Raw genomic sequence first — 23,103 nt, 5'->3', positions numbered from 1 at the left:
TTTCTCCCTTGTTTGTTTTGGTACCACACTAGTTGGAATGTATACGGGAATTATGTAACAGAGTTGGCTTGCTGAGCTTGATAATGTCTTTACATTCAGGCCTATAGATATCTTAGCCTTGGTGCTTATATTGTATCATCAACTAATGATCCAAGTCTTGTTTCTACCCATTTTCTCTCCATGGCTTTCAAGCTACAGAGCCATGTTTGCAAGACAGGAGCGGCTGAGTGGAGAGAGTATATAAATTAAATTTGTTAGTGTCTGTCTCACAGACCTGGAGCCGCCCCCACCTGTCTCCCCAAACAAGCACGACCTAAATTCAAAGCAGCCAGGGCCTCATGGTCATTGGAAAGACGACACTTGCTTATGCAAATTGGACTGTGACCAAGTGGGAGTGGAGGTGGTGGATCTTGGTAGACGTCCAGTTAAGAAGTTTATCCATAGCTTAACACTGCACTAGACAAGATCATTCCCAACACATGCAGACATTTTCAAATAGTAGCAGGATTCAGAAAGTGATGCCAGCTGAACTTTTGGCAGAAAAGTATACAATCACACTGTTTTGCAGATGGCATAAACAGAGGGGGATGGGAGAGCGGGGAGCTTGTTCCCAGAGTCTGGAAGAGGGGGCGTGACCCTCACAGTGATGACACTATCTATACAAAATACATTTTTTTGGAGATGCTAAAACACATAAAGTCCAAATGAAACTAGAAATAGCTTCCATTTTGCAGTCAAAAATAAAATCATATGTTTTATGATTTATTGTTTAGCAATTTTTAGAAAACAAAATGCACAGCATGCTGTAATGACAATTAAAAGGAGGTTTAGCTTTGTGAACGCAAATAAAAATGTGGTGGAAAATACACCAAGACAAAAAGGTTTATTCAAAATACATAACTCAACCACAGACCTAGAAGGCTGCATGACTAACACCTAAATGACTATGTATGGCTCATTCTGAAACTTACCAAACCCACAACTTGCAACAGTTTTTTACTTTCTGATACAGATAGTCATCAACCTAAACAACACTCTGACCCACATTTGACACCAAAATCCTATAAACAAACCAAAATACTCTATGTACCCAACAGTCATTTCCACCGTGTTGTGCAATTGATCCTGTACATACTGTAAACTGTATGATACATCAGTAATGTAATGCAAGACAGATTGTGTTATTGATAAGGTTTTCCATAATATTTACAGGATTTTCCATGGTAAATACATTGTAAGACACTGAAATGAACTCAATATCTTGACCTGTACACACTATGATTAGACTTTATCTGCAACACTGGCACTCTGACAATTTTGGCAGATGCTTTCTAATATGTAACGGTCTTAACTTTGGATCATCAGTCCAGCAGTAGTAGGGTATTTATAGAAACGGTCCTCTTTGAACCTCCATTATGAGGAGTATGGTGTCCTGCTATGTGCTCATCTTTCTGGCTCTATCAGTATTTTATGTTAAATGTTTTATCTTAAAGAAGAAGAAAAGATAATTGATTGCCATTTTTATTATTTTATGCATTAGACAGCTAAAGAAATATTACATGTTACACAATTCTATTCTATTCTATTGTAACATGACTTAAAATGCTGGTAATATAATTAAAATGACCACAGGGTGGTGTATGAATTAAACATTTATAACCCCCCTACTCCTACAACTCACATGCTCCTCCCATCGCTGAGCCAGCAAGTGTGGCTCTGAGCCAAGCAGCGCAGATTCAAGCCTCATTAGGAACGCCTCCATACAGGACCAGAGCACAATAAACATGTGCACTTACTCAGTCCCTCACTCACACACACAGCAAAAATGACTTGTGTGTGCTGATAAACAAGAGCACGTCACAAGCAGATGCACACTGCACACAGTGATTAACACACAAATAAAGACAGTCCGGTGCACATATGCAGAAAACTTCAGAAGTGTAATAATCCAACACACCTGCACACACAATCACCAATACTTTCAGAAGGGACTTGAGCAGAAGATATGAATAAACACATAAAAGCAGGTTGCAGTTCACTGTCTTTTGCTGCTCTTTCTCCGCCCCCACTGCTCTTAGCGCCTGTGCACACATTTATGTGTGTGTGTTTTGCACAGAATTGGTTGTACCAGTCACGCACCGCGTCTTAAAAAGGCAAATGTAAGAAAAATCTGAGCAGGTCAGAGAGTGTTTACGCTCTGAGGCATGCTGCCAATCACTTCCCTCACTATTTTACTTCTACCTACAAACATTTCTTTCTGTGTGAACACATGCTAACAATATGTGTCAATACTGAGAGGCTGTGCAGAAATGTTGGAGGTCCTTGGCAACAAGACTCAAGTGCAAAAACAATAAAAATAAATGAATTCCTGCTGCAACTGACAGTATGTGTCTGCAGGGTTTTGTTAGGAATGCACAATCCTCTCTATTTCTACACAAATAGTACATTTATAAAGAGTGACAATGAACAACTGGAAATCAATTTTGACTTATCTCCCCAGTTACTTAGTTTGGAATAAAGCAGTGCCTCCATTGTACATTTTATTCCATTGTTGGTAAGAATAATCTAATAACCAGATGTTGATTTTTAATTAATCACATAAACATGCCAACTGTTAATTTAATTTACATCAGAATACAATCAAACTAGAGCATAAATGTGTTATACATTTTCTTAATGACATAACATTACATGATGAGGCGGTGGAAAAGACAGATCAGCACTAATGACAGTCCACAACAAACAAAGTGCCTGTAGCAACTATGGAGGGAGAACTGAACTGGGCTGACCTGCGGTGTCACTGGGGAATCGTATACCAGTGACTACAGTGGGAACCGATGAGAGGGTAGTTTTTTCCATTAAGATCAAAGCTTTTTTAGGCTAATGTGTGGGAGCAGAAAGTATGAGATGGGCAGTGGGAGAGTGAAGTGGTTTCTGTCAGCAGAGAAATGTAGAATATGAGAACATTCACAGTGCTCACAGAGGCTTGACACAAACATGGAAACTGGTAGACTTGGCCAAACACATTATGGGAGACATTTGGGAAAACTAATGTATGCATTAGTGTGGTTTCTAACTTGCTTTTATTCATTTATTACATCTCACTGTTGAGTAAAAAGTCTTGTAGTGGTTCACTTTGATACAATAAACTTCTAAATTTCTTTGGGAACTAGGCTATGTCTAAAACCATTGGATGATGTTCATATACAGTGCCTTTCTTAATTTAGTTTTGCAACACTTTTGATGGCAAACACAGCTGTTTTTTGGGTGGCAATCTATTGTTTCTGGTATAATTTGCAGTCCTTTTAAATTCCAGAAAACACTGAGAAAGCCTGAGTGGGTAGAAATGACAAACTAGATTTTTATTGTATATCCCAAGCACATTCATATCAGCTGAATAGTTGTAGTTATAGCATTCATATTAGTTTCTGCAAAATATTTATTTCCATCTTTTTACGGCGACCTTGGCACACAATGAACATCTACCATGCTCTGCCTACTCTCTGATAGTGAATGGGTTCTTTGAAAGGCCAACCATTATTGGGGACCTGTAGAGAAGAGGGTGAAATCTACATTCAAAAGGCAAAACATGATGTTACTTGTGTTCACCTGGTATGCCAGCCCATGTTAGCGGTACACACACTCAATTTGTAGACTGGGATGATATTTATTGGACTGTGTGCTTATTTGATTCAGTCAGGATACAAAATGGCAACAAGTTACAAGATACCACTGTTCATTTCAGTGGTAATATTCGGTTTTTGCTTACAGACACCATACTGTATCATCATTGAATGTTTTGCAATATGTTATGTACACATTATGTATTGCAGAATTGCTGGTATTGTGACACGTTATCATTTTGAGCCGCATAGATTACTTTCTCAATTAATTGATTAGTTGACTTATCTATAAAATGTCAGAATACCTATCACGGGTCCCAGAGTCCAGGGCGATGTCTTCAAATATCTTGTTTTGTCTGACCAACAGTCAAAGACCCAGAAATATTCAGTTTACAATGATATAAAACAGAAAACCCCCCCAGCGAATCCTGACTGGAGGAGCTGGAACGAGCTAAATATTTGGTATTTTAGCTTGAAAACGACTCAAACGATTAATCAATTATCAAAATAGTTGTTGATTAATTTTTGGGCGATCAACTAATCGATTAATTGACTAAATATTGTGGCAGTTATGATATAGGTTCAGGTGTATCTTTATCTATACAAATGAACTTGTGTGGTCCCAGGACAATAAGCAGACATTAGCCACTGTGGTAAAGCACAGAATCCTCTTATTATTATTATTATTATTATTGTTATTAATCCTTATATTCTGTGCTAACTGGCATGTGCAACTTGAATTCAAAAATCCAACAGGTTCCTGTTACAAATGTAACACAATGGACATGTAGATTATAAAAAAACACATTCAGTTTATATGCTGTGATGTTACTGATATCATTAAACACTGTATAAACAATGTAGGTGTGATGTAGGTCTGTATTCAAATTGCAATACAAAAATTTTATTTCTTTATAATAAAAATGTGACAAAATAAATGCAATGTAATTATTTGGTAATACTGTGCAGTCCTATTGCATGCATCATCAACCCATTATGTAAAAACTAAAAAAAAAACATTCTGTTCTCTGACTTTATAATCTCTATTGTGTAATTTCACTGTTTTACTGTACTTTTCCCTTCCTGCCTTTCCCTACTCACTTCCTCTCTCTCCATCACATCCGTCTCTCTCGTCATCTCTCATCGCATTCCCCCTCTTCCTCCTTCCTCTGCCCCTCACACCGCCTCATCTGCCAAGGTTATATAATATTCGTATTACTGCTGCTGGGGCAGACGCCTCCACCTCCCCCACCAACACCCCGCCCCCAAGTATGGAGGAGGTCAGGCGAGTCATGGGATTATCCAACTCACTTACCCGGAGACAAGCGTACACAGCATATGTGTGTGTTTTCTGTGTGTATCACTAGGAAGCTTGTGTGTGTGTGTGTGTGTGTGTGTGTGTGTGTGTGTGTGTGTGTGTGCTGATCTGGTCTTTGAAATACTGAGTGGAGGACAGTTATAAAGCTACCCTTGTTTCAGAAATCATCATGTGATTGTGTGATGCCTCCCTTTTTTCTTCTCTCTTTTTCTCCCACTAAACTCCATTCACCCGCCCACCCCTTCTCACATCTGAGTGTCTACATCTCCTACACAGTGCTGTCACTTCAATCATCATTTCATAGCATCAGCCCCCCCTAGATTGAGCACTTTCAATTGTTTGCAATTATACACACATTGTATGTGCTCCTGTGAAGTAGACGTTGAGGCGAGACTCACTAGAAAATTTACAGCATTTGCAATTTGTCTAAATTATACATTTACATCTAGGGCCTTATGGCTATGCAACTTATGATTGTTGCTTGTCGGAAGCAAAGGTGGTGGGTGGTGTTATGTTATAGAGCTGCAAAACCTGTTAGTGAGAAGGTTGGGGTGGATGGATGAGTCAACAAATTGTGTGATCTGGTCAGCGGAGACCACTGATCACATCCATCTTCTACCAAGACTCAACTTTGGTTTCTTTTAACCATGACCTAGATCTCTTTTTAACCTTAACCAAGTAGTTTTGTGCCTAAATACATGAACCATAGCAGGTCAGAAAACAGCTGACAAACAATGTTGTCATGCCGATAGGGGCAAAAGATCAGAATACACTCATATGGGTATTTATTTATATTTGAAAGGCAATGACAAACTACCTACAATATTTTGTCATTTAGTTTTAAAATCAGATGTAAATTGAGTGTTCTAATCCAAACTATTGGAATGAAAAGACATGAAAAACAACCTTTTCATCCTGAGCAGCGAATTGTCTGCCAGGTCTTGTTCAGGCCACTGTGTGATAAGCGAAGGCCGGAGTGAGTGAGGTGAGTCAGAGAGCAGGAGAAGTGAAAGCTCAAATAGGGAAAAACAAATTCATAACTCAGCCAAGCACTCTGACTTCCTCTTGTTGTGTTTTTCACATTTACTACTGCATCTCTCTCTCTCTCTCTCTCTCTCTGTCTTATTTGTGTTCTAAAATACACCGGAGAGGCTCATAACGAATCATTAGCAAAGCAGCCACGGTGACATCTCATTAACAGTAATTTCCACTGTGACTGGCAGTGAACTAGGGAACTTTTGATTCAGATTCTGAAATAAATCAGTTACCGCCATCTGCTCTGCTGCCTTCTTTTCATCGGCCCTGAACACAATTTTCTTTTGAATAATGTGTAGATTCATTGTGTGTTACAGTGGAGTGATCACAAAGCTTACTAAAACTATAACATACTAATGACTAATACAGTGAAAAACATGACAAATCAAGTTGAAAATGTGCAGCTGAGTAGTGACGCTTTTCAGCGATCGCCTGCTAAATTTGCATCTATATTTGCTATTATGCTGAGTAGAAGGGCGACTCAACATATAAAGAAACAACAGAGATATACGAACTGCTCCAGGGATCTAATCTGTGCACTTTTTTGGAAGCAGACAAGAATGAGAGAAAATGAAGCTTCAAACCTGTGAGTGACCTGGCCTCAGGGCCGTGCAATAATTCAATATTTCTGTTTATTTTCTTTCTGTGAAATCACGTTGTGTTGATCAGGGGATATTGAGGATATTGTGACACACGATTATGTTGTCAAAACCGATGATAACAAAGGTATTGCGTTAAACTGATAAAACAAGGTTATGAAACATGATAAGGAATATAAGATTATTATTCTAATAGCACATTTTTATTTTTTCTGTTTATGTTTTTATTTCACACATGCTTTGGCAATCTGTTTCCCATGCCAATAAAGCCCAATTGAATTGAACTGAATTGAATATTTGAGGATTGTTTGACATCACGTCTAATGTTATCTTGCTGTTAATATGATGGACATCAATGTCATTATTTAACAAGTGAGTTTGCTTATGATTATGAGATAAAAGTCATTACTGTGATGTTGATTTCAGACATACAGCATCACCCGGCCCAGTCCAGCAGGAGGCTCGTCTCTATACACTGTATAGAGAGATCCCAAAACAAGAGTGTGTGTAGGCAGAGCAGAAAGAGAAAGGAACAGATCACAGTAAAGAGACAATCAACTGGAACCTGTGTTAACGGCACTTTGATGTACAAGATAATGTCCAGAACAGAAGAGAGCAGTTGAAAGCAGCTAAACAGGAGACACAACTTCTACTGTTCCTCACAGAGAAGGGTACGGTTTAGGCTAGATGAGGTCACATGTTAAATCCCTGCAGCGTAGCTATGCTGTATTGGAATGTGGAGCTTTACAGGAAATTGGGCCACATGGTGTAGACCACAGGGAGCAGAATGAAGGGCAATGGCACAATCTTTCAAGTTTATCCCTGTTTAACTCAATATGAGTTCTGTTCTACAACACCATGAGTTTATCATGAAATTTAGTTTTGGTTGAATTTTAGTTTTAAGGAGTTGTTCTGTTTTCTGAAGCTTAAGTGTATACACATCCTGTAGCTATTTGAAGCTGTTGTGTCATATTTACATTTGTTTTGATTTATGTTCTTTCACCAAAACACCATAAAGTTGTTGTTACGGATATCGCCAGGTCCTTTTTTCATTAAATAAAAGCTACACTGAAAGAGGATTGTTGTAAGCAGGTTGATTTTCACACTGAACAGAATTTAAAGAAAAGAAATGACGTAGACTAAACGTAGACTGCAGCTAGAACTGAAACAATCAATTTAATCAAATAGCTGATCAACAGAAAATTTACCAGCAGAACTACAGTGGGCTAGTCAATTAACTGGCTAATCATTTTAATGATTTAATAATTACAAATTGTACTTTCCATTCATTAAAGCTAACATTTTCTGGTTTGTAACAAGGCTAGAAACCTCACCTGTCTGGTGCAGCATTATTTGCAGCCCATCTTTGAACAATGTCTGATTAATAAGATGAAGAGGGACTCTACTGACCCACCCAGACACTAAGCCTAAGTGGGTGGGGACACTTATCCACCAACTGGGAGGATGATTCTAACACTGTTGTAATAAAGCCTGTGTGTGTGTGTGTGTGTGTGTGTGTGTGTGTGTGTGTGTGTGTGTGTGTGTGTGTGTGTGTGGAACCTTCAATTGCTCCTTGCAGATTCGATTTGCTGCTGACACATTGTGTATCTTAAATCAGATAGATAGCCAGGGCCTGAGGGCACCCATTTCCCCTGGTGCCCTTATGTAATTAGCTTCCATTTAGCACCCTAATGCGTTGCCCACCCACCCTCACACACAAATTACCCCTCTCTCCCCCTTTCACCCACGCTTTCTCTGTCTCTTCCTCTTTCTCGCTCACAACTGTTGACAGAAAAGACCACTTTCGTCTCTCACCAACTTATAATTTATTTCCACAAATCACTAATATCACTATCAACATTGTAATGCTGTCATAATGGTATTCAAAAGGGCAACCGTGCCAATGTAACTGTTGGCTTGTATTGTGACTTTTTTTTGTTGTTGCTGTGAACAAGCAACAGTGACATGCAGCATGTAAGCCAACAGCATTTACATAACAGAAAGCTTACCACAGCTCTACAAATATTTATCAAGGCCATAAACATGTAAATCATAATCATATTAACATCCTACTGTTGGAGGGAAACGGTTTCTACCTGTTAAACAACACAAGTCTAACAGTTTGGGATAATACTCAAAGTCTCTTTCCAAAAGAAAAGCTATAATAATAATAATGTTGAAATGAAAAGCCCGAACACATTCCTTTTTAAGAATATATATTGTACTAAAGTGCAAGGAACTGATGTAGATTACTTTATTATTTAACAAAAAAACTAACTGGAGATTTCAAATGCATACCCTCACATGAAACAAGGAAAAATAGAGCAATTTAAAAGTACTTGGTTATATCTGCCAACAAGGCTAAATAAAGAAAAAGGGAGTGGAAAGGAGTACTGTGCTGTGCTGTGCTGAGAAGAAAAAAAAAATCTCCAACCATTTTCCAAAGTTTGGTCTACATATACTGCACTACAACACATAAAAGGTTTAAACATACAACCCAACAGAGAATGAGTGCTGGGGCTGACCAAGTGTTGAATGTCAGCCCGCTATCAACAAAATACAGTAGAAGCTGAAACCTGATATGTGTACCCAGTATCACCCCGAGGTCTGGGCTGACACAGCTTATGAAAATAAGTGTTTGTGTCTGAGGAAATGGAGAAAGAGACAACAACCAGCTAATGTTACCGGCTGCTAGCATCGAGTGAACAGACGCCATTGACTCCCATCATTGCACCAATGAATAGAATTGGCATTGACCTCAACCAAAGCGTGGTAGCTTTAAAAATCTTTTCCCCCTGTACTGTTTCTCTGCTGAGAGATTATGTACGTTAATGCTGTTACATTCCTGAGCTTTCCACTGGGATCAGTGTGTTGACAGGCCTATAGCCTACACTCTATTGGTGTTTATCTTTACAATCATTTTCATTCAAACACTGACTGAGCAACTTTACAGTGAGGCAGTCTGCAGACCCAAAAATGTGCCGTTAGAGATGAGTCCGCTGTGGTCTCCGCTGCCAACACGCTGAGTGATGGTGGAAAACAGGTCACGTATAGCAAGCCAGGAAGGCAGAGGTAGTAGGCAAGAATGCAGAGAAAATGTCCACAGCAGCAGCCGCAACATTAGCAGAGGAGAGCGGTGACGGTTTGAGGTGACTAATGGAGGGTTAAATTTACATACACCCACCATCTCTGTCTGCAAAACGATTAATGAAGTTGAAGATGCAAACTGCATGCTGCTGACAGACAGTGAGAGAGCAATGAGAGTGCAGGAGACAGGCAGCACAAGCAGTAGGGGATTTGCGGGGAGATGAGATCCCCCTTCTTAGCAAAATGACCAATATCCGTCCGGCCCCCCTTAACCTGCTCAAACAATGTTCTGTGCTTTGTTTATAGTGGCGCTGTACATTGCCGCTTTTAATAATCGCCACAGTCTCCGAACATATGAGACATACTGGTCTTGAACTGCCTGCGGGAAGAGAACATGTAAGAGTTTGTCCATTCTTGAGTAAAAGCTCTGTTTCCGCTGTCTACTTTTCTCTTTTTAGAGCACACCATGTGAAATTATTTCTCTGACTCGTCTCGTCTCGTCTCGTCTCTACTCTCCCTGTGTGTGTGTGTGTGTGTGTGTGTGTAGCCTACCTCATTCACTGACTCGTCTCGCGGGCTGCTAAACCAGTACCATAAAGGCTAGAAAAGCTGCGCTGGTTAAAATAGAAGATAGAAGCGCTCCGTCAAAATTTAATAATCCTCAATCATTTATCGATATTCTCTACAGCAGACGGGAGGAAAGAGAAAGTGTGGCACAAAAGGGCCCTTGAATGCATATAAATTTTTTTTGTTGCTGTTGTCACTTGTTTTGTTTTGTTTTTTTAAATAAAACAATATTTATGCCGCAAATTGAGTGTTTATTTGACAATATAATGTAATAAGTATACATTATTTCGGAGTTCAGTAAAAAGAGGCTACCCTTACCTACACAAGGGAGTACGGTACAGTTTGGGGTAATCGAGACCCAGATCTGAATTAGGACAGTTTCCAAATTTATAAGAACCAGACATTTTTTAAGGAACATAATTTTCAATTTTGTTTAATCAATCGCAGGTGACGCATGCATCATTTTAATATGTATAATACGGTGGACCAGTGGTAGTGCTTGCAAGAATATATAAGCTTTGAACGGTACTACTGTGAAATGTAATCACCTTGCCAAACTAGTTTCCTGTCACGGAGAAGTCTGTCTAAGATGGCAAAGTATTTACTGCAGCATGAAACAAGAATCCAGCGTCACAATTTCCAGAGAGTATTTACATTTTTCATTATTTTACCTAATGACAACTGACTTATGCTTATGGCAGCCTAAAAGCCAAAACACAAAACAGCCGCCCCTATTATTTTCTATGTACAACCCCGACACCGGTGGCGGCTGGGGGCACGCTGGCTGACCCTTCATGCCACTGTCCTACATAATTTACTAGTTTGTTGCTTGCTTTTCACTGTAGTTTTAACTATTTCACTTGTGCCTGTATCTACAAGGCAAAAATGTAGCTACCTACTCCCAGCTCTCGTGGCAGCTCGACTTCCTGTCCTCACCTCTTGCTGTCGCAGTCTCTCGTGTATGTAGATCATTGACTATATATAATATATATACATACAGTCTATGGTGTAGATGAATGGATGAGCAGAGACAGTTGTTGACGCGCTGCAGTGCTGTGCTTCCTATTGGTGCTAGGGGCGGCACTTGACGCGCGTCAAATGCATGGCGTGGCAGCGGCAGTGTGTTTTCTACTTAATTACAATCAATAAGCAGAATAGAAATAGGATTAAAATCAGAATATCCAAAATCTAAACAATTTCCAATCCCTGTACTGTTGTGATACACAAGCTAGAACTCTCGTAACAGGTAATAAGGACACGCAGCCAGGAGTTTCAGGTACACTATACTAAATTTGATGTATTTTCCATTTTTTCCAAAGTCTGCAGGGAAATGTAGTTGAAAGTGCAGACTGACTGATGTGCAACTGTAGACTGGAAAATGAGAGAACTCGTGCAGACGAGTGAGAGAGACGGAGCGTGCGAATATGGACAGAAGTGTCGACGTGATATAAAAAATGTCTTTGATCATGAAGCCTAATGTTACTCTACAATTATGTGGTTTATCAGCGAAGTGTATGAACTACACTGCATCTCTATGAAATGTCTGTATCCTCACTGCGTTGCATTAGAAGGTGTTGCCTCCAGATGCTGCAACCTTCATCAGACAGCATTTATTAGCATTGGGTTTAAATCCAAAATATTGCCAAATAGGCGCTTTTGCTTTTCGCTTTGACACCAAATCCTCCGCCATCGTCTTATGGGTCAACTCGCCTTACTTGTGTCATGTGATAAGTGAAATCCGACTCCTGCTACTCTGTATACATTTTCAGTTCAATAATTGTAGCATTCGACTAAGTTAGTACTAGCTTAGTAGTTTACAAATTAGAGTTTTTTATTTGATACTGATAAGCGAAAATTAACTTAAATGAGTTTTATTTCTATAAAAAAAGCAAAACGAAGGTGGGGGTGGTGGGCAAGTAATGTAATCAGTGTATGCCCGAACAAGGTAACACCGGTTGCACTGACTACTGCAGTAAGCCTGGTTAGCATGGAAATGCAATTCTGTTTTTGCATCCAACTTTCAAGTGCTGGATCACTGTATTTATAAACAGTATATTCACATACAGTATACAGTACATAGTTGGCTTGTTAGCTCATGTGAGCAGCTGCGCTGTTACCAAATATAGCTCATACCAGATTATAAACTGTACATGGAAGCACTGCTTTTCCAGCATTTTGATTCATGATAAAAATGTGTTTCCTTAAGAACATTAAAGATTTAAGTCCATGTGCAAGTTTTGTGCATCCAAGTGCACAATAATAAACTAAACAATTAGTCAGGGCTTTCTTTATCCAATGATGGTGCACTATAACACTACTGTAGCTCAGGCTTCAGCAAAAGGCACCATGACACACTGAATTTAAGAAATTGAGTAAACATGAGCATGAGATTTTCCTGAAATGCAAAATAATCATTCTCTATGTTATTTCTTCTGGATATCACTAATGGTTCTTATGATACAGATGGTACAATTTGCAAAGGAAACATGGCAGACATGAGATCGATAGGAGCTTGTCAATGAACCTTAAAATCCTAACTATGGCAGCATTTTGACTTTCCAAAAAAAAAAACAGCTTCTGCACTGCTGCAGTGTTAACTTTTCAAATCTGCACTGAAGTACTGCAAGAACACTACTAATCTATCAATCTGCCTGCTGACACACTGTTTCCACTGAGCTGTGACTACAGAGGTGGTGGTTAGATTTGTGGTTCGTTTTTTGTTAATTTGTTCGACCAGACAGATGATGACAACGCCTCAAAGTACACAACCATCATGCAATTATACCCGTACAGCTGTAGAGCCATAGTTGAAAATGCCTGATTGATATTAATGATAACACATCAGACATCAAAATAAATGGTCATCAATTTACACCTCTATCGGTCATACACTTTTTTCTTTTGGATCATACCCAGAAATTCTGGGGAGACTTTATGTAATATGAATATAATTTTGATTTAATTTTCATCATAAAAACAATGACATTCGTCATAATCAAAATCCTAAAACTGACACAATCATTGTCGAATTTACCTTCCTTCAGGCAACTCTGCGTCTTCATGACTAATCATTTACTGTCATCTCAACTGTAACAGACTTATTTATAGCTGACAGTAATATAGGCCTGAGTGGCTAAGCAGTCGAACCATAGCAGAAACTAAACAAAACAGCGCTGCACAGCTCAACCAGCCTGCAGGCTGCAGAAATAAAACCACTAATGAAACAGAGAAATGTGGTTGAAAAACAGATAAGGTCAGGTCTAAAAAAGGTTGCTCATCTCTTAAAATATAACTCTCCTGGACAAAAAGGCATGTAAATTAATTTAAGCATGTGTATTTGATTTGATTCTACCTCGGCTCAAGGTGTACTGCAAACAGTGCAGTCTGGTACATTACAACCAAGCTCAGTTAAATATTTATCAGGTATTAGAAAACTGAAGCAATGTTTGTTTTTAATGGCTATCAAAGTGCCTTTGGCCTGAATTAAATTCAGTGAAAGTCAATAGTCTTATACTGTTCTAATATATAACACGTAATGTCAGCAGAACTAAAAAGAAAAAGAAAAAAATCACAATGTTTCAATGAATCTCATCAATTATACAAACAAAAGCACACATACGCACACACAAATCCAATACCCTCATAAAAAATAATTATCTCATAATATTTTTGCAAAAAAAATCATATTTTTTATGGGTTTTGAGTTTGATCCTAGCTGCCTGCAACCCCTGCTACTACAACTTCACTCTCCTGCCATATTTCTGCGGGTGACATTAAAAAGGTAACACAGACTTCACCCTGAGTCCATAAGGGCACAACACTGCTTTTATTTGGCTGTCCTGGTTTTAATGCACATAAGGTTGCCCTCTCTCCCTCACACACACACACACACACACACCCAGGACACACCCACGCAGGCACACAGACGCACACATACGATGAAAGAGGCCAATCATTAACCCAGAGAAGTACGCTAAATGTCTCTTCATGAAGCCTCTTATCCATTCCTCCCTTAGGTGGAATCATACCAGGGGAAAGAGGTGTGGTGTGATCTGAGCATTTCAATGAGCTGAAAAGCAGAGGAGAGATGAGAGGAAGGAGTAAAGAGAGTGAAAAGAAAGCACACTTACTAAAATAAGATTAGATAAATAAATTAGGGGGAAACTACTAGATTGCACGCGCACACACGTTTTTCCCAAGATTTCGCAACTCAAGATTTCATACAGCGCCCTCTGTTACAACCTTATTCAAAGACAGGAAGTGAATGACGATAAAGGAATACAGAGAAGAGTAGGAAGAGGAGATGAAGAAAAAGGAGTGAGAATAACATTAATCGAAATGCAGATCTTAATAGAGATAGTATCATTGAAGGCAAGAACCCGTGGCCACTGCCCTCCCTCTCCAAGATTTCAGTTTCCTACAAGAAGGCCAGAGGAATATGAGCCTCAGCGCTAATCTTTGGCCCTGCCTGAGGGGAGGGATCCTCCAGATGTTAGCTTTCACTCAGGTGAACTCACTGACTGATATAAAAAAAATAGCAGGGAAGGATAAAGAGCTTGATAAGAGCTGTAGAGATGTGATTCAGTTGGCCCTGCTCCTATTATTGTAATCCAAACAACCACAGATATAGCACCAACAACAAGCTCACAGCATGTAGGGGGGAAATTACCTCTGCGTCTGTCAACACCGCTGAGAATAGTGCATGTTTGTTGGAACAGAATAAAAACATTGCTGATTTGATATTATATTCCCAAAGGTTTGTGTTTGCTTAAAAAGCTAATGCCAAGAGCTTTCTGTGAGTTCTTACTAGAGGAAAAAGCTAACATAAATGAAGCTAGTGGTTTAAAATGTGTTCAGAAACAAAAAAATAATATAAAAAGAAAATACTGGCTACACGTGATCAACCCTGAATCTCCACAAATGTTCTCCCGCCAGCCCAGCAGCGGTGAAAATGGCATCCGCAGCATTGATTTAATGGAGGTAAACAAAACCATTAGTGGTAAAAGGAGCATTTTTTACCATGGGTCAACATTAATGGAGCAACCACAATAAAGCACAGACTCCACAAAACAGTGCATCAGAGGTGAGCTCGAGAGAGAGAGGATGTGTGTACTAATTCACCCTAAATACACACACACACACACACACACACACACACTTATTCCTCATAGCTTTCCATGCTGATCTCCCCAGGTGCTCACTGTTCGTCTGAGCTTACCAGTCCTCCAGCTCTTTTCATTTCAATGCACAGTCCACACATGTCAACAGCCAAGCAAGGATCTCTAAAGGACAGACCTCCCACTCCCCACTCCACTCCACTACCACATCCTATCTGAGAAATGTTTGGAGCACTGACAAGCACTAGTTTATCGTTTTTTAATTTCTTTTTTTCCATTTGACTGTGCTTTAATGGATAACAGGTGGGGTGAAAGTTAAGATCCTTGTTCTTCTTTCATACTGCACTCTTCTGATGTCAGACGACCTCAATGAGCACCGGTGGGTGTTTTGTCAGATTGCTTTTGCAGTGTTTTCTGGGATAATACTGTGCCATTAAAAATAGATCACAAAGCACCCACACAGCAGTTTCAAGGATAAATGACTAGTGTAAACCATGGGCTCAAGCCTTAAAACGGACCAGACATGAAACCTTACAATGCACTGAAAACTGCAAAACATCTGAGACAGTCTTTGTCTATCACCTTCAAGAGTGTCCAGATGATCTGTCGGACAAGTGAAACCATGCCAGAAAAATCACCCAAACCATTACAGACCAAAGATTTAGGAATATCTTTGATTTGCAGGCTTTCATTTGTAAATCAAAGGAAACACTTAGGCTTATTTGACTGCAAGAACTCCAAGGTGCCGTGCCAACAGAGTTATCTTTGATGATATAGAGGTGTTAAGATAAGGCTGCTGATAGAATGCAAATTTTGCTAGCACTTTGTTTCAGTATCGTTTTTGATTTTTCAATATCACTACTATAAAAAAGAGCTTCATCAGTCTGAGTCAGGGCAGTGTAATTATCAGCCTTTGCAGACCTATTAACTAATAACAGTGTAAACAACAATGAGATGAAAGTGGAATAAAAATGCATGATTCTCACTTGCTCATCAAAAATGTATTTTCCATTAACCCTGTCCATTACAGCTGTATAGAGCTCAAAACTGACAAAAGTTTGGCACAGGGATTTTAAACTATAGTAAAAGAAGCAATGGTATGTGGCTAAGTATGATGCCATGTCTTTCAATCATCAGCCACCTTAACACAGCCACCAGTTTTCCTATTTAAGGAGAATCAATGCTTTCACAATCATTCATTTATATGTCAAGTACAGTTCAAAGTGCTTTACAACATTACATTAACTTATTATTAACTATAAAGAAAAAAAATCTATTTTACCTTTTAATAGAATTATGTTGCAAGGAAATAATACTATGTTACTGACATTTTTATTTCTGGCAATGAAACTTGCAGATGAAGGAAGGAAGGAATTTATTGTACTGCATAGTCCCATTACACTGTTTCACCCCACGTGCGATGGTCATCAGATATCGTTATTATCAATGTCAAAGTAATGTCTGTTATTTCTCGTGGTATTCAGACGTTTCCCCAAATGCAGCTGCCACCTTCTTCTTCTCACATCTGGCTGGCTACAGATAAGAGACATTACTTGGCAGACTCATCTGCCAAATAATGTTCTTACTCAAAAAGGAAACCAAAGGTGTCACCTATGGAAAGACAGGGTGATTTGTTCAATGCAGACACAGAGCCTGTGTGCACTGTTCCAACACTAACTGAGAACACCAAAACTTGGTAGTTTTCCAAATTCCAATTTAGTAAAACAGTCTCAAACTATACATACAACAATCTGCACTTCTTTTATTGATGTAAAACAGACTGGATGCACATTCCTCTAGTATGTTCTGGATCCTGTCTGATTTAAATCTGCTAAACAATCTTAGCTTCAGTTAAGGCTAATTCACATGCTAAAGCATAGCATAGAGCTAATTCACATAGAACAACTTGGAGCACTTCCAATGCACCGTAAGTGCAAAAGATCAGAGCAACTGCGTTAGAAAATATCTGGCTCTTTAATGAAAAGGCAAAGGTACAAACCTGTGTACATAAAAACATTAGGAGAGAAATTAACTACGACTCCTAAAATGCATTTGTCACAATCTGCAGTTTAAGTGAATTCACTTGTGGATTCTGGGTTAATTTGGGTAAATCCAGAACTATGGCGCCATGTTTGGTTCCCAACCTCAATGATGTAGTGTCTTGAATTTGTACAGCTCTGATTCGAGCCAACGGCAGCCGGGGCTCATGGGTATTAGGGCTGTCACTTTTTATTAAAAATTTTAACTACTGCTCTAACACAAGAAAACATTTTTGATGTGATCTGTAACAATCTGTCCGAATTCAAAATTCACAGTATGTGTGACAAAAATAATGTCAACTCAAAGGTCAATTTACCAGGTTTTTGGAACTATAACTGCACCTCACAGTCAAGAATGAGCTTCAAAATTGTGCTCCAGCACAAATGCGCAGTTACTTTTATCTACTGAATGCCCTGTTGCTCTCAGTAGTTGTTCTCTATGCTAACGCAAAATGCAGAAAACTAGAAAGCTATGCCAAGTAGATAACCACCACACTAAACCGTAAGAGAAGTAATGTGTGAAATCATTTTGGATTTGACACCATAGATGGTAAAATATGGATCTAGGTTGGCTGTTTGCTGACTTTGTAAAGAAACACCTGTTAGCTTGTCCCTGAAGTGAGTCAGCAGAGGCACCGTGAATGAACGGAACAATGTCAGTTCTACATACGTTTAGAATTATTAGCAAATTAAATCAAGACAACTTTGCAATGGGAATTTACAGTGAGAAAAAATATTTCTGGAACCTGGAGCTGCTTCCACTTCTATAGTGACCTTTAATGTTTTGTGTATTTTGTCAAACACCTGTTAACTTTCAGCAGTCTGGCTTTGACTGGATATGAGGTTTGTTTTCGGTTGCTGGCCTGCACCATTTGCCCCAAATTCCTCCTCAGACTCAGAGATAAGAAAAATTCTATAATCAATCTTCCACTTTGAACGGTTCAATGCTCACTTCAGTTGAACATGTATCATGTTTTAGAATAATAATGAAAAATTCAGCTCCATAGCAACAGCACTGAGAGAACAGCATGACTAAGTGCAGTGAAGCTGTTTCACTCAGTGTTGTGCTTTACACCAGCATCAGCCTGCAGATATCCAGCAGTCTGTAAACAAAACAAGCTTTCCTAATAATTTCTGCCCACACCTGCCCACCAGCTTGTGACCGTGTCACTCAGGTTAGGTTTCGACATATTTCAGGTATTTATCTTACTGTATGATGTTTTTGGGAGGGACTTGCATAAGGAAGGAGACAAGATTTAGAGTCTTACTCAGACACTTTGATGTGATGCAAGACTGTTGACTAGAAATAGAAGAGTTGAATTATGTATAATATCACTACCGTATGTAAAAGTACATTTAATTATGTACCTGGGACTTCATAATTTCATACTTCATAACTTTATTCTTATAATATAAAATAAACATCCACCACTATAAAAACCTACAAACCTTCAAAATAAATGGCTTTTAGTGACCACTTGTTTTTGATTTTTTAAGAAAATGAAACAAACACATTTTACTCAGTAATAACATGTTATTGGCTAAAATAACGCAGAATAGAGCTGACCGAAGGCTAATGTATTCTTGACAAACACCATTTAGAGGAAAGAGTGAAAACAGCAGTGAGAGAGCACAGATGAAGAGAGAAGGGAGGAGAGAGCACAGCGGAGAGCAGACTGAGGAAAAAGGGAGAGAGTGTCAGCTGTAATTAATGGATAAAAGGCTGATATGCCAGTGAGGAGGGAAATGTGGAGGAAAGGGAACGGCAGACATTAGAACGAGGTCTTTGACTGTCACAGAAAGAATTAAACTCATTTAATGTGTAAAGGCAGAGGAGAGCATGCAGCAGCTGAGCAGGCGCAACATTAATCATGTAAGACACAAAACAGCAAAGTCCAAACATGTAAAAGTGAAACACAGCTGAGGAAATCTGATTAATGCTGTTTTCCATGTGCGGTGAAGCACTTTGAGCCGCATCTTATGTATGACCGGCGACGCCCAACGTTTATTATTATCATTTTTATCACCAAGTCAACAAAGCCTAGCAGGTATGATCAATTCACCCCAGGGTGTAGAGAGTTAACTTGATGTCCTGTATATGCATGTTTGTGGCATTTAAGCCCCACTGTGGCAGACTTTCATCAGAGTGTCAGTTGTGTGTTTTACATAATACATAGTTTATGAAACAATTACTCTTTAATCAATTAGTCAGTGGAATGAAAATGAATTGATGATTTTTGATAAAAGTTTTGAGTAAGCTTTCAAACAACAGCACAGTACAAAAACAAAGCTGAGCCTCGCACAGGTGGATTTTGGCCAACTTTCAGCTACTGAGGGTAAAGAGAAAACAAAGTCTGATAAAAAAAAGGGTACAGTAGCATCAGAGAAAATGACGCTAGCTGCATATAAACTGAAAAGACCGAGGAGAAACAGAAAAACAACGTGTTAAAGAGGGTTGGAGAGTGAGGAAAAACAGAAAGAATGAGCTGGGGAAAGAGTGAGAAGGAGGAGAGAGTAAGTCAGACAGAGAGAGATACAGAGAGAGACTTTGGCCCAGCTGGATTATGGCCCATTTACAGTAGAGCTCCTCCTCCTCCTCCTCCTCCTCCTCTCCCAGACTGACGATGGTCATAGAAGGAACAAGGGAGAATTTGTCTTCGTTGGAGACAGAAAAGACAGTCAGCAAACTGTGACCACTGGCTGGGTCACTGTGTGTGTGTGTATAAATATATATATGATTATATACACGATTATATATATATATATATATATATATATATATATATATATATATATATATATATATATATATATAAATACACATGATAGATAGATCCATGATAAAGTAACGTACAGATAAGAACACGCACAGCTAAAATGTTCGTATCTATTCATGTTCGTATTAATTATATACTCTAGGCTATAGCCTTTATATATAAAGCATTGATATTTTGCATGTGATAAATAGCAAAGTAGCCTTACATTGTTTTATTTACCATTAGAGAGGAAATGAAAACTGCATGCTTTGAATGAGAAATGAATTGCTTAGATAGTAGTTCCCTTAACTTTCAATGAATAGTTAAAAAAAATCAAGCATTAGACCTGATGAAAGAATAAAGATAATCATAAATTGAATTAGACAAAAAATAACAAAAATAATTACATTTTGAATAATTTAATAATAAAAAAACATATTTTTACTATGGATAATTTCTTCAGATAGTGCTGTGGATAATGAAAAAATTAAGTTACTTATGTTTAGTTAAAACAATTAAAGCAGAGACCTTCTCTTTCTGAAAAAAGGTGCATGTGTTTTAGTTGTCTTAGTGACACAGCAACAGAGTCGATCTCAGTCAGCTCTAGGCTCTGCTCTCGACTCAGCTTTAATAAAAAAAAAATCCCACAGCAGTTTATCAGAGTGAAAACCAGGAGTAGTGAGATTAGAGTCCAGTGCGAGAGACGTTCAGGGTGTGCATGGCAGCCCGGGATAGGTTTGGTCCAACTACAAAATGACACCATGATTAACAATCAAGCCTTATTTATCTATATTTTATTTCATTTTGTCAGAGCGAAGTTGTCAGAATTGGTTAATTAAACTTCCATCACACTAACTTATCTACACTCCCCTGTTGCTATTGACTTTACATTCAGACAGAGGTGAGTAGTCAGCTATTTAGCTGGTAGCCTGCGCTTGGAGAAATAACTTGTCTATCAAACAAGCTAAGTACTCTTTAGGAAAAACTCTTAACTGCCAGTCATGACATGCATACAGCAGTTACTGTGTTTACGGCCCATAATTCACTACAAGCCTCATAATGAACGTACATTTGGAAATAAAAATATTCATAGAAAGTGATGGATGCTTAAAAGAATAATCCAACTACATGTTTATTTGTGATCTATGTACCCTTTTGGGCTAAAGGGGGCCACCCATGACTCTGAGTAGCTAAATCATGGCCTTTTGTGGTGCATTCAAGGTATTCTTGACAGGCCGACACCAGACCTCCAAATATTTGCTGCTACAGTCTACTTGAATACAGCTGTGGAAGTTGTTACATAACACTGCTGGCTAGCTTCCAAGCCTGGGCAAAAGGACATGAAAAACCAGATATGGAGGAGCTGTAAATTGCCCGTGACCAAGTTCTTAGCAAACAAATCCCACCAATCAGTAAGTAAGGCAGGATGCCATTTCTGATTGTCCTGAATTAAGCAGTGACAAGAGATTTCTGTAAATGTGTTTCAGTCAGATAAAGAAATACAGATTTCACATACCTTTATATCTGAATGTGCACCCATTTCCAAACATATTTGCCCCAGGTGTTGCTTTCTGTTACAGCTGTCCACAGAGAGGAGATCAGACCTAAGCCTATAAGTTCAGGAAGCTACTGAAACAGTTTGCCAAGGTCCCACTGTAAGCAGACTTGTTCAGAATTAGAATCGCACTGGTGCAGTGCACTTTTGCAGCACATATTGGCATGCATGGTACAACTGCAAAATGCGGTCTGTGCATTCAAGTTCAAGTAAGACCATACCCTTTATAACAGCGGAAGCTCTGCCTAAACTGTCATAAGCAACAATCTTCCCAAACAGTAACCTGGTTCTTGCACATCACGCTTCTGCTCAGTTGGAGAACAAGGATGAAAAAGTGACGCATTTTATCAAGATCCCGAGTGGAAGCAATGCGAACCAACTGATAACAATACATCCAACATGTAGCTTTCTCTCTAAATGATTGAGGGAATAGCTGTAATTCCAAATGATTCCCATTGTAGCTTGGGGAGAATGAGGTCCTTTGGGGTCACCAGCTATGGGGCTATCCAGGTTACCAGTGCCTGTCTAGCTGCTGGATGCCTGAAATGTGCCAGGTGTTTCACAACACAAGGCAGTGCTGGGCTGCAGTCCAAACCAGGATACCCTTCTCAAAAGACAGAAAGCAAGAGAGCAAAGAAGAGAAAGATATAGAATGTCAGAAAGAGAAAAAGAAAGAGAGAGAGTTGATGCACTGCTGCAGTGTTGTAATTAAATAATTTGAATCACTGAGAAACCGAGGCCACTAGTCTGAGTTTAGAGCTGGTGACAGATCTAGCGCAAAGAGTGATGACAGCGATGATGCGTGGTTCTTCCTGTTGCAGTGTCCTATAGCACCACTTCAAAGCAGCTCAGGATATATTTACTTTCATTCAAACCATTCACACAGCAGCCTCTACTTCACCATTAAAGTTTGTTTGTCGGAGCACAATTATACCGGTAAATAGCACAAAATAGCACATTTTCATTTTATATACAAAATTAATCAAAACATATCAAAATTAGGCTATTTTTGCAGCCCAATTCACTGTCAGTATCTGACCCAAAAATTTGTTGTGTCCTACTTAGAAGTCCTCTAAAGTACAACTTTCTCTCACACAGGCCTGCTCTCAAAGTAAGAAAACAAAGAGGGCGGGGAGGCTAAATTGCCCATACCTTACTGTTGCAGTAAATGTCAAGTGGCTGATTTATTGTGCGCAATCGGTGAACCTGTTCAGCATGTTTGACAGAAAGAAAGTATGTGAATGAAATAGTCCCTGCTGCTCTCACTGTCTCCTGCCGCTTTTTGTCCACCTTTCAAATTACCACTACATTACTGAAGAAGCGTAAACTGATATGGACAAGGACGTGTGTACTATTCTCTACTTGACTGCGAGCAATGGAGGATTTATAGTGCAATGTCTGGGCTGA

General features: G+C 39.0%; 1 protein-coding gene across 3 annotated transcripts in view; it reads right to left on the bottom strand.

The window, feature by feature from the left end:
- LOC122888750 (glucocorticoid receptor) overlaps positions 1–23,103 on the bottom strand; it is a 66,309-nt gene that overhangs the window by 26,124 nt on the left and 17,082 nt on the right. The window lies entirely within an intron of this gene.

Source organism: Siniperca chuatsi, linkage group LG14, assembly GCF_020085105.1.
Source record: "Siniperca chuatsi isolate FFG_IHB_CAS linkage group LG14, ASM2008510v1, whole genome shotgun sequence".
In the NCBI taxonomy this organism is placed as follows: domain Eukaryota; kingdom Metazoa; phylum Chordata; class Actinopteri; order Centrarchiformes; family Sinipercidae; genus Siniperca; species Siniperca chuatsi.
The sequence above is the reverse complement of the archived record's forward strand: the minus strand, read 5'-3'. Positions and strand labels throughout refer to the sequence as shown.